Below are 15,822 nucleotides of genomic sequence, written 5' to 3'. Positions count from 1 at the left end.
GTTAGCATACAAAGATAAATAATAGATGAAAACTTAGAGACCTATGGAGACTGCCAATATAGCACAACTAATGCTGAAACAATAAACTAGACTGAAAAGAAGGCTGAGGAAGGAATTGAATGAAATCCAAACACTTCTCTTATAGATTCAATGCAGGAAACAAGTAGCAAGCATTGTGGATCTAGACACATAGACATGATGCTGTGGGCAACCAGTGGGATAGACCAGTATCATCCCACGCATGACTTATAAATTTTAGGGGACAAATGGCAAATATATAAAACCAAATCCATGTTGAGAAGAGCATTTTATTTTCTCCTTTTTGTTTTGGGTAGAAAACGAATCATCTTTGCTTTTCATACTTTAATTGCAGAACAAAATATATATAAAATGATAAACGAATACAATACACAACATCCAAACCTGTAGTCAAATTTGAAGGAGGGAGTGGAAACCCTACCCCTTATCCTACTTTAAGATATAAAAAAAGGAGTAAAAAGAAAAACTGACCAGAGCCAAATGGATAAGATCACACAGGACTGCCTGGGACACTATAGGACACTATACAGAGGGCAAATCTGCAGGTAGAAACTTCTAGTCTACTTCTTCCATGCATGATACATCTTCATCACCTTCAAAATGGGTATCTTATCAGAACATCAGCACTGGGCTTCTCAGCTGTCACTTCATCTTCATTTAGGTCCAGGCCGAGCGGGATCATGCACTAAATACAGTTTCAACTGGACCTGGGCGGTGCTCAAGTGAGAAGTCAGAGGACAGCCTTGCAGTTCCCAACAACAGGACCGTGAGGTTCTTGACAGCCTTAATTCTTATCTACCTCTGCCTTCAGTGGCAGTGTCTCTACAGTGACAGTGTTGATCTCCTGGTGCTTTTTGGCCAATATGTAGCCCCTCAAAGAGTCATCTGAAAGGGCCTGCACTTTCATGATCCTCTCCATGTTGGCTGTCTAGCCAAGGTGCTAGTCACAATGCAGCAGGGTTAAAACACAAGATCACTCAACTTTCTTCTCAACTGTCATTAAAACAATATGTTATTCTCAACTTTCTTATTCAAAATTTCCTTCATAAGCTTGCACAGGTTCTCAAACTTGGCCTTGCTCTCCTTCATTTATTTTTCTTCTTTTCATCCTCAGGCAGCTTCAGGAACTTCCTTTATAACTGAGCACAGGGTCTTCCCATCAAACTCCTTAAGATGCTGCACACAGTATTCATCAATGTGCCCCATCATATACACGAGACCCTGCTTTCATATGTGCTCCAGAAAAGCCAAGTTGGCAACCTGTTCTTTGATCTCAAGTGCGATGTAATAAATGAATTTCTGAGTCTCCTTCATGTGAGAGGCATCCACTGAATGAGAGTCCTCTCATCCCCAGACCGAGAATTGTGATAGCACAGCAGCTCAGAAGGATTTGTGAAGTCCTCATCGATTACAAGCTTTAGGTTTTTAGAGAATGCTTTCTAGAATTTCTTGTAGTTCTCCTTGTCTTCTGCCAACTCAGAGAAGAGCTCAAGACACTCCTTAACAATGTGAATGACCTTCAAGATTCTGTACTTTTGGAGCATTTTTCAAAAAATATTCAGAGGCATATTCTCAGAGTCAACCATACTATGGATAAAGTTCAGATATTCTGCTATCAGTTCATCACAGCTATCCATGATGAGTACATGGTGAACATAGTGTTTGATGTTGTTCTTGGTCTCAGAAAGTTCAAATGGAGTCTGGCAGGGGATGAAGAGCAATGCCCTGGATTCCAATAGACCTTCTACAGATAATTGCTTTATTGCAAAGTGGTCTTCCCAGTCTAGAAAAACTCTCCACTCTTGGAAAACTCTCCACATTCCTCCTGGGTAATGTCATCAGGATTTCTTATCCAAATTGGCTTAGTATTATTTAGTTCCTCCTGATCAACCTATTTCTCCTTAATCTTTTTGCCTTTTTTTCCTCTTATTCTTTCTATATAATCCTCCTCATCTGAGCCAACATCTTCAATCTTGGACTTCTCTTCCTCGTCTTTACCTTCCTCTTCTTTATCACCTTTTTCCTCTTCTGCATCATCACTGATTTCTTTTTCTCTGTTCTCAAAGAGAGGATGATGGGATAACAATAAACTGTGTGGCTCCTTCACTACTTCTTTCATTCTCTTTTCCTCTAAGTCTTCTCTTTAAGATAGAGGATCACTTTGGTACCTGGGTCAATAGGCTCACCATGGCCAGCCTGTACAGTAAAGGAGACCCCAGACATACTGCTTATCATCATTGTGCTCTGTAATCACAATTACTTTTTCTGCAACTAGATAAATAGAATAAAAGCCAACACATACTCCTCAATCACGGAGATGTCTGCACCAGTCTGAAGAACTTCCATAAATGCTTTAGTGCCAGACTTGGCACTGGTTCCCAAATTATTTGTAAGAGCAGTCTTGGTCATACCAATTCATGTGTCCACTAGAGTCAAGATACATTTCTGGGGGATCGGGATGATGTCAATTTTAGGCTCTTTACCACTGTCCAGCAGGCAGAGCCTGGCAAGCTACCCGTGGCATATTTGATATGCCAAAAACAGTAACAATAATGGGTCTCATTCCTCTGACCCTGAAAGAGCCTCCAATATGGTAGCATTGGGAAAGATGAGTAAGGAGAGGCTGCTAAAATCTCAGGGCTGGGACAAATGGAGATGTTACTGGTGCCCACTTGAGTAAATCAATGAACAACGGGATGATAGTGATAGAGTGATAGATACAGTGCTACCACTGTCCAGCTTGGAAGGGTCTACCCAGGCTCTCAGCAAATCTTGCCCAAGGCATCAAAAGTATTACTGATCAAATACCAAAGAAATGTTTCCTTGTTGGAACGAAAGGTACTGATAGTGTGAGATAGACTTAAGTTGGGCCATTTCTGCCTGGAAGACAAAAGTCTCCACCTCCTCCTTTCCATGATGCACTTCCTCAGACATCCTGAAGAATAAATGTTGTCAACACTAAGGAGAAGGGTTGCTCAGACAGACTCCAGCTCACATGCTGAAAAAACTCAAAAAGGCAACTCAAAATTTCTTTTCTCCTTCTGAATACACCAATAGATTCTGTCTAGAGTTGGAATATCCTGAGAGACCATCTTAAAACTTGTTTAATTAAAGAGAGAGTGGGTTTACGTACAAAACCTTCATAAAATAATACTCTCTTGGGTCAGGAGAAATAGTACAGGGGGTATACTATTTCATTTCATCCAGTTCAAATGCATATTGAAAGTATTAATCCTTTACACATCCCATTATTTACCAATTCTCAAGGTCCTGAATGTGGCTGACTGGGTCAATCCCTAGCACCACATATATTTCCCTGAGGCCTGCCAGGAGTGATCTCTGAGCACAGAGTCATGAACAAGCCCTAACCACTGTCTATTATGGGCCCCAAATAAACAAATAAACTGTCACTGTCACTGTCCTCTTGTTACTCATTGATTTGCTCAAGTGGACCCAGTAACATTGTGAGACTTGTTACTGTGTTTGGCATATAGAATACGTCATGGGTAGCTTGCCAGGCTTTGCCGTGCAGGCAAGATACTCTCAATAGCTTGCTGGGCTCCCTGAGAGGGGCGAAGGAATCGAACTCGGGTTGGACATGTTGACTGTGTGCAAGGCAAACGCCCTACCCGCACCAGCCCAAACAAATAAACAAAAAAATATATTACCTCGTTAAGACTATAATTGAATGCCTTTGGTTTATAGTTTTATGTTTACTTAACCACTTTACTAACCACTATACGATCATGGCAAGCTACCGGGGCTGGAGCGATAGCACAGTGGGTAGGGCGTCTGCCTTGCATGCAGCCAACATGGCCGACCCGAGTTCGATTCCTCCGCCCCTCTCGGAGAGCCCGGCAAGCTACCGAGAGTATTTGATATGCCAGACACAGTAACAACAAAGTCTCCAATGGAGACGTTACTGGGCCCGCTCGAGCAAATCGATGATCAACGGGAGGGCCTTTACCTTTACTTTTACTTTACTAACCACTTTAGTCTGAGGACAAAGATCTTTTTATACTCATAGTTTTTAGAAAACAAAAGTTTCCAGAATGCTTAAAAGCTGCATCAAAATTTAATAAGATAGATATAGACACTGCCTGAACTTTCTTCTCTGGAAAGAAGATATGTCCTTATAGATTCTTAATTAGTTTCTGTCTCACATTTGCTTGTTGTATATTCCCAGATTATGATCTCCATCACATCTACCTCCCTTGTTTGCTCGATTATGCTCGAGCGGGCCCAGTAACGTCTCCGTTGGAGATTTTGTTGTTACTGTGTTTGGCATATCGAATACATCACAGGTGGCTTGCCAGGCTCTGCCGTGTGGGCAAGATACTCTCAGTAGCTTGTCAGGCTCTCCGAGAGGGGTGGAGGAATCGAACTTGGGTTGGCCATGTTGGCTGCGTGCAAGGCAAACGCTCTACTGCTGTGCTAAATCTCTTGCTTTAATCAAAGGAAAACTACTATTTATTTATTTACCCCTTTCCCTCTACTAGTTCTAAAACCAGTAACCAATGCATCCCATGTAATCAGACTATGCAGTTGATCCATTCAGAATGCTCCAGTGTTTCTCCATTTTACTCAGAGGGAAAATTTGCAAACTCTGGTTAGGGTCTGGCTGCCGGCTAAGTCCTTGATCAAATACAAGTCTCATCTGTGTTCCACCCACTGAACAGATAAGTTTTTCTTAGGAACACTTTCCTAAGAAAATTATGTCTTCAGGAAATTTAAATACTAACAGGAATATTTTCAGTTCAATTAGATCTGGCTAATAGTGTTTACTAGCTGCTGCTATTTTGTGTCTTTTAAATGGGGATGAGTACATAATTCCTTAAATAATAGCAATGCAGTAAGGATGATGAATTTCTGCTTATTGTAAAATTAATTAAAACACACTTGGAAAATATTAACCCTTTATGCGTCCCATTATTCACCCATTCTCAATGCTCAGACCTTATTATTTATTGTAAAAGACCCAAGTCCTCTGGTTCAGAACCAGATTTAAATAGCCCCAGTGACAGGAAGCTGAAACAAGCAGGAGAGAGACACCAATTGCTCATGCATTCCATTATCAGCATCCTCCCAAAGCTCTGTTTTTCATTTCACATCATGTATCAGCAGAAATGTGGCAATGACAAGGTAATAGAAGGATGATTAGCTTTAATGTACTCCCTTTCATGTTTGTAGTTAGAGCAAATAAGAACTAATTTATACCCTTCGCTATTTTTCTTTTCTGTGTGTATCGTAACAAATGCGAAAATTGCTGGTGTAAGTGTAATCGATCAATTGAGATAAATGCAAGTCGAGTTCGATGAATCTTTAACAAATTTTCATAAGGCTACCCTTCTTGGTAAAAAATTGTGAGCAATTTCTATGTCAGCATAAACACTGTAGGATCCTGGGAACTCCAGCTTCCAGCAGGTGACATGAATTTTTCTGATTAAGAAAAGGATGCAAGCAGCAACAAATCAAGTTTGCAAACAATTGGGTGGTACAAAACAAAGAAATCACAAAGCCTGTATTTGATGTTAGAGCTGCATTTTATGCTATCTTAACATTACAGTTAATCAATATTTTGAAAGAAATAAAACAACCATGGATGGGATGGGATATTCATTTATTCCTCACTATTGAGAAATAAATGAATCCAGAAATATTCACTGCCTAGGTTAGGTTCTACTTCTAGGTATCCTGTAAATCATATAAACTATAGTCAGAATGATTAATAAAATCTTTATCAAATTTAATGATATACTGAATATACAGACAGTGAATGACAAGTCAATTTGCAAGATCTATGAACAGAAAGTGGATCAAGATTTTATTAGTGACTATTATATATACATATATTATTAAATATATATGTGTATGTATATGTCTATACATATGTGTATATATACATATATTTGTATAGAGATAGATGGTAAACAGTCAGTTAGATACACATTCTGTTTTAGTTAGTGAAGAACAGGATAAATTTGGAAATAAATATAATAAAATTCATTCTGAATTTTTTCTGATTATAATCCTATACTCAATAAATGTATGCTTCTAAATTAGGATTAATTGGAAATCAAACCACAGCCAAACACAAATGCCATCTATAAACATTACAGGTGTTTGTTTACACTTACAAATGTACCTACAGATACTTCAACTAATACTAGTGCCTCCTTAATCCTTCATAAATGATTTACATAGTAATAAAAACAGGGAGCAGGGGAGATGTGTGCCTGCTTTGCATCTTTGCATGCAGGGGCTGTTGTTCATCCTGCCTGGACTGGAAGTTCCCTTAAGCACAACTACCTGTAATGACTCCCAAGCAGCATGCTAGGAATAGCCCTTCATCAAGGTCAGGTGTGTTCCCAAAACCACAATAAACAAATGTATACTTGTTCCAACAATTATAAGTTTTTGAAGTCATCATTCAGTCACAGTAAGAAGCTGTTGCATAAAATAAATGCCTTCTCTTAGACCTATAAGAGGTCTGAGATCCCAGAAGAAAACGTAATTAAAATTTAGAGAGACGGGGAGAACTGGGCTTGATGACCTAGTGCAGAAGCTGGTGGAGCCATAAACTGCTAGGACACTGACCCGGGCATATTAAAAAATGACCTGTTTCTGAGAGCAGAACTGGCATGAGAGTGAGACTCCTGGGACTCCCTCAGGAGGCAGCACATTCTCAAGGAATCCCACCTGGCTTCTAGAGTGATGATCTGGGAGTGGCAACCTCATGGCTTCTAATACAAGGAGCAAAGAATAAACATGTGTCGCTATCCAAATCTTCTCCCTTACAAAAGTCCACTCTCCAGGGACAAAATACTTTCCAGGAACCTTATCTGAGTTGGAAAGGGGCATTTCTCCAACTTCATACTCATTTTGCCATTTCATGTAAAATGGAAAACAAAACAAGGCAATCTATAATCCAAAGGAGTGATGGCTTTGGGGTGTAAAAACTTCTCGAGGGTTGGCCAGAGAGTGGTCCTGATGGTTCTTCCTTGGTCGTCCAGGTTCCCTGGCTGCCCAGGTTCAGGGTGGGCCCAGGCGCGCCCCCAAGCAGGGCAGCCCGGGCACTGGGGCAGATGGCAGAGGAAGCGAGGGCAAGCCAGTTGATTGATCAATTGCCGTTTATTCCATTCTCCCCACGTGCCTGCCCCAGTCTCTCTGAGCCTCCCATTCTGGTCTCACACTGCCTCTCATTCCCGTCTCCTTCTGTCTCTCCCGCTCCTCTCTCCACGCTCCATCTCGCAGCCTGGACTCTCTCTCCCCACGTGCTTGCTCCTGTATTATTCTTCTACATTCTTCTCTCTCTGTCCCCCTTGCTAGCCTCTCTGCGGTCCATCACGCTGCCCTGAGCTTTCCTCTCTCTCTCTCTTGTCTCTCCAACTCCCTTCTCTCTCCAGGCTGACACTGACCCCAGTCAGGTAGCCAAATCAACATAAGAAAGCCCTTCCTGAGGGCCCACCAAGTTCAAAGGGAACACCACCTAAGATATTCCAAAGCCCTTCCTGACTGCCAAAGGGCAAAATATCCCTTAAGGTGTTTTTCTCTTTAATAACTATCAACATATTAATGCTAGCTATTTTTGTATGGACTCAGTAAGAGATAACATTGAGACTTGTAGGGCAGCTCTCCTGGGAACATCTTGCCACAGACTCAGACTACAGCACTCAGGCCAGATTAATCATTCCTAACTCTAGCAGGGTCCAAATCTAGTTACTACTTTTGAATCATGACCGCATTTCTCCATGACCAAGCTCTTAACTTATCGTTAAGCATTATGGCGCTTTGACCAGGCTCATCTCGATGCCAGGGTAGCACAAAGCTTACTGCTTGCCCTGGTTCCATCCAGTCCCTCATCAGGACCCCACTTTTGGGGGAGCTAGGAAGTAAAGACAGCTGAGGCTTAGGTGAGAGAACAGATGCCTAGGAGGGAAATATTACTGAGAGTCATATTGCAAAAGCATTTCTTCTTGTGTCCATATAAAAAGGACATTGCTCTGAATAAACTAGGCAAAGGACTTCTGGAGAAGAGAAAAACAATATTTACAAGTCATCAGAGCACAAAGAAAGTTACAAATAAACACAGAGGAATGGGAGCACTGTGATGGGAGCAACCCAGAAAACCTAAACTACCTGAGGCTATGCAGGAAGGACAAAACAGTGTTATCCTACATAGGGAATTCGGGGAAAAAATTGCGGAGGGGAGAGTAGACGAATGAATGCTTGTAAATGTCAGCAATCCAATGTCACAAACCTACTAACACTAAGATTTCATGGAAGATTATAGCTCCCTTCCTCCCACCATGGCACCAGAGATGTCATGTTAGAATAGTGGATACAGGGGCTCGAGGGATAGTATAGTGGGTAAGGTACATGCTGCTAACCTGGATTTGATCCCTGTCACCCCATATATTCCCCTGGGCCTGTCAGGAGTATTTCGTGAGCACAGAGCCAGGAGCAATTCCTAACTAGTGTGGCCCCTAAACAAACAACAAAAAGTAGTCTATTCAAGCTAATAGCACTGCAAGGTAAAAATCTCCCTCAAGTTATTATGGAGACTGAGTCAGAGAAGAAGTTAAAACATTACTAGTAAGAAAATAGAGCACCTCTAGTAACTTTCAGCACAGTAAATGTCAAATACAACTTATAAGTCAAATAATTATAAATACACTTAGTGACTATCTTGGTTGCTAATTCTTAATGAAATATGTCTATCTTTACACACACACACACACACACACTCACACACAGATAAGGCTTGACAAATCGTAGGACAAAGTGATAATCAGTGTTAGATTCACATTAACACTGATATTGGAATTATCAGAAGAATTTAAAGTAACTCATTAATATGTTAAGTGCTCTAATAGAAAAGAGAGCAAAGAATAATGTAAGAAAAGAGGAAACTCTTAAAATTAAAATTTGAAACTCTAAAAAAAAATTAAGTGGTAAAAATTATAAATTCCATCACAAAAATGAAAAATGTTTGAGTTTCTAATAAAACTCGACAGTAATTCTGTATGAAAGTTGTAATAGTGGATACATGTTTACATGCTTTTTCCTAGAGGAATTGGACCATAAAAGAATATACCTAAAGATATGAAAATAAAAATTAAAAGGGCTGGAGCGATAGCACAGCGGGTAGGGCGTTCGCCTTACACGCGGCCAACATGACCGACCCGAGTTCGATTCCTCCGCCCCTCTCAGAGAGCCCGGCAAGCTACCGAGAGTATTCGATATGCCAGACACAGTAACAACAAAGTCTCCAATGGAGATGTTACTGGGCCCGCTCGAGCAAATCGACGATCAAAAGACTGAAAATCTAAAATAAATACAGAGCGTAACAAAATACTTTTTATAAATGTATTGAACAATCTTAAAGTATTGCAACAATAAAAAATCTAATTAAAGTGAGTGAAATAAATAATATTTTTACAGGTTAAAAATTGTACATATGCATGCTACTGTGGTTTATAAAGTCGTTTCTATTGGACTACAAGTTAAAGATTTTAAAATTCATTTCTATAGTCCAGTACCCAGGATTTATTATCAATGTATTTTTATCAATACTCTATAAAACACAGATCAGAATTCCAGGTTGGGGGGTAGTGGGTGGGAGGAATGATGAATATGTAAATGTACATGTAAATATGTAATTTTTAAGTAGCACAAAGGTATTCATTGGTGATCGACCTGGGCACTTTGGTGGTAAGTAAAGTAAAGGCCCTCGCGTTGATCATCGATTTGCTCGAGCGGGCCCAGTAATGTCTCCATTGGAGACCTTGTTGTTACTGTGTTTGGCATATCGAATACACCACGGGTAGCTTGCCAGGCTTTGCCGTGTGGGCGAGATACTCTCGGTAGCTTGCCCGGCTCTCCGAGAGGGGCGGAGGAATCGAACTCGGGTCGGCCATGTTGGCTGCGTGCAAGGCAAACGCCCTACTGCTGTAATTATAAATAATGACCTATACTACAATAACTGAAAAAATTTCAAAATAATTGTGTAAGGTTGTTGGCACTTTTGTGGTGTGCAATAATTTTATAGATAATGAAAATGTTAACTAATTGAAACTTTGTTATCTAACCCATGATTCTTAAAACAGTTTCAATACAGATAAAGAAAGAAAAAGAACTTGAATACAATTTAAAAAAATAAAATTTCTTGAAAATCACTATACATTTATCTCTAATAAAATTAAGTAAATGTGGGCAAATGGTGCACGTCCATTTTCACATTTTGAACTAGAAATTATATATTAGCAAGAGGAAAAGTTTAATAGAATGGTTCATGTTATAATGGATTAGGTTTGGAGAAATTAGTTTAGTGGCTGAACTCTGTGTTTAAGCATATATGGTTAACAGAAATATCGTAGATATGTATATGCATATAATAGCACATTTACATATTTATATATTTCCTTGTTCAGTCATTTACAAGAGTGGTTGTGGAGCACAGCCAACACTAAAAATCTTAGTGACTATTTCCATTTCCCAAAAAGATAAATAATTCTAGTAATTAATAGGAAATAGGAGAGTCAACCGTCTTATGGTACCAGAAAGTAAGAAAACCTGGATAAAACCCCACAATAACGTGGGGTGTTTCTAGTGGCCCAATGGATAATTAAGTTCCCATTAGCAAAAGCCAGAACAACAACTGGACAATGCAAAAAAAATCAAGTCATTTGTTATTAATTATAATTCTAAATATAAAATAAATTTCCATTGAATCTTAAACAACATGGATAAGAAAAGATGATTGAAAAATTTAATAGGAGAAATGAAAAATCTTTTACCTAGAAAAATACTAAATTATTTATGGAGAGGAAGAAAGCATTATTTCTCCACTTTTTAGTGTGAAATATGCATGGTGACTTTGTTCCAAGGAAAATAATTTAAAAGGGGATCTAAAGAAGAGAAAATTTACAATGCAAACATGAGAAAAATGTGATCTCAGTCAATGTGACGGAGGTCAATATTAATAGTGATTGGTAATGGTGTTCACAATCACTTGATAACATACTACCATTTGATGATGAAGATACTATTTAATGACAAAATCATTTTACATTTGACTTCCTCCAAACCTATAAATCTAGGCTATGGGAAATAGTGAAATCACAGTTTGATGATAACATATTCATCAAAAGTGGTAAGGTCATTGAAAACATAGTAGATGAAACACTCACAGCTTAAAGGATACTGTAGAATGTAATGTGATGGAATCCTGTATGAACAATCTTAGGAGGAAAAAACTCAGTAAATGTTAATAAAATTTAAATATTATTTAATTATATATTAAAGCTACTTTACTAATAGGTGGGGTTGAATGTGGAGTTTATGGATCTCACTGTACTATTTTTGAATTTTTTCTGTAAATTTATTTTAAATAGAATATTGGTTTTTTAAAAAAAATGTGGGTTGGGGACACAAACACAGAAAAGCAGGTAAGGTGCTTGCCTAAGATATGGTTGACTTGGGTTTAATCTCAGCACCCCATATGGTTCCATGAACCTGCCATGAGTGATCCCTGAATGGAGTCAGGAATAAACCCATAAAACAGTTGTGTGTGGCCCCAAACCAAAGTAAAATAAATAAAAATAAGTGCACTCTACAACCTGAAGATTCACTTGTATCTAAACCTGAGATGTAGTCTTGGCTTTATTCACTTCTGGAAAAAGGCGATGTCATGTTCTTTCTTTCTCTCGTTCTCTTTCTTTCTCATTTTCTCTCCCAACATATTTAAATAAATTTCTCTAAATAAAACTATTTTACTTCACTGAAGAAAAGAATGTAACACTGCATCAGAATTTTAACTATTAAAATTTTGACATTAAAATGACAGTTAATTGGTACATCCCTAACGGAAAGTGGTATTTTTCAAAAAATTAAAAACAATATAACCATCTGACCCAAAAATCATATTTTTAGCAAGATAACCAAAGGAAATAACACCATCGTGTCAAAGAGTTGTCTGTCTTACTATGTTCACTGCACTACTATTCCCAATAGCTAAGGAAGAAACCTAATGTCTGCCTGTTTACAGAGTGGTATATACAAATTATAGGTACAAACCGTACACACAACACAGATAAACCTAAATGACATATGCTAGAAATAGGAGGACAACTACTACATGACCCAACTTTATGAATAGTCAAGCCCATAAAAGAGTAAAATGAAACTTTTCAGGAGCTAGAAGGAAGAGGAAATCATGGGTCAGTAATCAAAGGGTATAAAGTTTCAGTTCTGCAGGGTAAGTCCTAAGTACTGAATTTATAGTGAAGTGTTAACAGTAAACAATTTCATACTATATATTTAAAAATTGGCATAATAGGGGCCAAGGGGATGAATCCATGGCAAAAAGTGCCCCCTTAGAAAGCATGAAGCTTTGAGTTTGATCCCTGGTGCTGCCCCACATGTGTTGAGCACATTTCCAGATTCTCTGCTCTTGGGGATTCCTCGCACCATGACAGTGTTCTATCCACCATAGGCAGATATATCCTGGCATCAGTTTAGTAGTGACACATCACAACCCCCTGGAGAACACTGCAACTGAAAACTTTAGAGTACAGCAACCAAGCATGGGACCTCAGGGAGTAGGTATGTGAGTACCGCAGTGACCCCCGGGAACGCTACAGTGAAAATAGGTATAAGCACCACAAGCAGGCAAGCACATGCACAAGCAGAAGAACTAAAAGTGTGTGAACTTGGTGAGTGTCTCAACAAGGCAGGTACGGATTTAGTCATTACAGCAGTAGCAACAACAGCAAAGGGAAAGAAAGAAAAGGGTGAAAAAATACATATGCAAACAATAATTTCTGGTAAGGGCTGACCTTTCATGATGACAATCATAATACTAGTAATGATAACAATGCTAATGCCTATAAAATGGCAGAGCAAAAATTATGGAAGGACTGTAGAGATGGGTAGAGATGACTGCAATAGTTTCACACATGTACTCTATCTCAGGACTTATCAAATTGCATACATTAAATATGTTCAGCATTTTGCGTGTCAATCATACTCAATAAAATGATTTAAAATAACAATATTAAGGCAAAAAAATGGAAATGGCAGAATGCCATTACTGAAATTCTGATTGCTTCAACTCAAAATCCATCCCGTCTATGTACAGTGATTTCCCTAGATAGATAAGCCCTCTCTTTTTCTCTGAATTTCCATATCATTTTGTTGTTTGATTTTTGTCTCAACAAAAGAATAATTTCTTTTCACAGTTTCAAAAATTGTTAAAGCAATATGTATCTCATTTCCACTTAGCTGTGGGGGCTATCTAATTTGGGGACAAAATTATTGACATAAATAAATATGGTCCCAAGACAGTTTATTTTTTGGTATTTTTATACTCAAAAGATGAATAAATCACTCTTTAGAAACACACACAGATATACACATGCACATATATGCTTAAACCTGTTCTCAAATAGGAATACTATAAGATTTTGTAGTGCCTGCAATGACAAAGCATTTTTCTATATATTCAAAGAAACTGCATTCCTCAGTGAAACATCTTCAGCAAATTTCACAAGTTAGTTTAGTGAAATAATTCTAGTTTTCCTTCTAATAAAATACCAGGATGGCATTTCTTCTATCCCTTGAAATTATGTGGTCATGTGACTAGCATTTGCATATGAAATATGAGTGGAAATACTGTGTGCAACGTCTAGGTGGATGATTTAGATCTAAATATTAAAATCTCCATATTTAGTTTTTAGTCTTTGCAATCATGAGAACACAGTCAAACACCAAATATACTTCATTCTAGATCTCTGAATGAGGGTTATAATTGAGCATAGTCCATTAGCTATTGCCATAAATGAGACATAAGCCTTTGCCATTTTAATTCACTAATATTTTTCAAATTCTTTATCATTGTACCATAATCTATCCTGTCCTGACAGATACATAATGTATCTATTACTAAATTTATTTCTGAAAAACAGAATATATAGCTCATATTTTCTGAGGCAACATGTTAAAAATTAAATATTAAATATTGGGTGCATATAATTAAACATGAATTAATGTGATATGCATTGCTCCTTTAAAAAAATTATTTTACCAGATTGGAGGGCATGTAACAGTCATCTGTCAACAAGTTGTCACTTTAATCATGTAAAAAGAAAGTTACTTTATGAAATCCTTTAATTTAAAATGCTTAATTATTAATTTTACCCAGAATTCTATCTGCCAACTTCATTTATGACACCGATCAAAAATTAAAAAATTATACTGATCAAAAAAAGAGATTATAACTTGACAGTTGAAGACACCTAACTTTTAAGACTGATAAAAGTTCAAAAAGTTGATAAGTGTGTTTAAAAATGCACAAATTCTTTGATAAGTATCAACTTCCTGAAAAAGAACTCACTTTTTGATAAAATGCAATTGGGAGAAATAAGACCCAGAGAGTTGAATACATTTGTTCCCAATATTTTCACTGTTGTCTGGGTCCATAGAAACTTAGACTAATAAAGTATGGACTAATAAATACTAATAGAAATACTAATAAAGCATTTAGTATATATTATTTTTACATTGAAGTAATATAAAGTATGTGTGAGGGTTTTTTTTTTTTTGGCTTTTTGGTCACACCCGGCATTGCACAGGGGTTACTCCTGGCTCATGCACTCAGAAATTACCACTGGTGGTGCCCAGGGAACCATATGGGATACTGGGAATAGAACCCGGGTTGGCCGCTTGCAAGGCAAACACCCTACCGCTGTGCTATCGCTCCAACCCCATGTGTGAGATTTTTGCATTCTCTTATCTCCGATCCTTGAACACTTAGAGAAGCTTCATGTTTCTGGTAGAGCAAGTTACAGGTTATCTGAGACCACAAGTCACTTTTCCTGTATTCCCTTACACTGTTACTAAGATCTCAGGGACTCTGCCTTTTATAAAACAATTGCACCTACCCCACCTCTAACAGGCTATGATAAACATGTAAATCAGAAAGAAATAAATCTCATATATTTAACCACTGAGAACTAGAGAATGGTAAAGTTCTATAATTCTAGCCTAGCCTGATACTCTTGGCTAGACAAATTAAGGATTTATATAGTCCCAGGGGCTTTTATAGGAATTCCCATAAGTAGACTTTGGTAAGAGAATAAACGCAGGGTGAAGAAGGTAAAATTTGGGGATATTTTTTTAGTCTGATATGGCATATGTAAAGTAAGGTAAGGTAAAGGTAAAGGCCCTCCCGTTGATCGTCGATTTGCTCGAGCGGGCCCAGTAACGCCTCCATTGGAGACTTTGTTGTTACTGTGTCTGGCATATCGAATACTCTCGGTAGCTTGCCGGGCTCTCCGAGAGGGGCGGAGGAATCGAACTCGGGTCGGCCATGTTGGCCGCGTGTAAGGCGAACGCCCTACCCGCTGTGCTATCGCTCCAGCCCCATATGTAAAGTAAGTAAAGTAAAGGCCCTCCCGTTGATCATCGATTTGCTCGAGCTGGCCCAGTAACGTCTCCATTGAAGACTTTGTTGTTACTGTGTTTGGCATATCGAACACGTCACAGGGAGCTTGCCAGGCTCTGCCGTGTGGGCGAGATACTCTCAGTAGCTTGCTGGGCTCTCCGAGAGGGGCGGAGGAATCGAACTCAGGTCAGCCATGTTGGCTGCTTGCAAGGCAAACGCCCTACCACTGTGCTATCGCTCCAGTTACACCTCACTGTATGTATCAAATGGAAGAAAGAGAGATCAAGTTTTGCCTGACTGGTCAATGATAAAATTTATCTCCTATCTCTGGAAGAAGG

At 38.6% G+C, this 15,822-nt stretch overlaps 1 pseudogene; it reads right to left on the bottom strand.

Moving 5' to 3' along the window:
- Positions 1–594: 594 nt before the first annotated feature.
- Positions 595–2,973, bottom strand: LOC130044219 (heat shock protein HSP 90-beta-like; annotated as a pseudogene).
- Positions 2,974–15,822: the final 12,849 nt, after the last annotated feature.

The sequence above is a fragment of the Sorex fumeus genome, unplaced genomic scaffold (assembly GCF_029834395.1).
Source record: "Sorex fumeus unplaced genomic scaffold, SorFum_2.1 ptg000122l, whole genome shotgun sequence".
Lineage (NCBI taxonomy): Eukaryota > Metazoa > Chordata > Mammalia > Eulipotyphla > Soricidae > Sorex > Sorex fumeus.
Note: the sequence above shows the minus strand (reverse complement) of the source record. Positions and strands in the feature narration are given on the sequence as shown.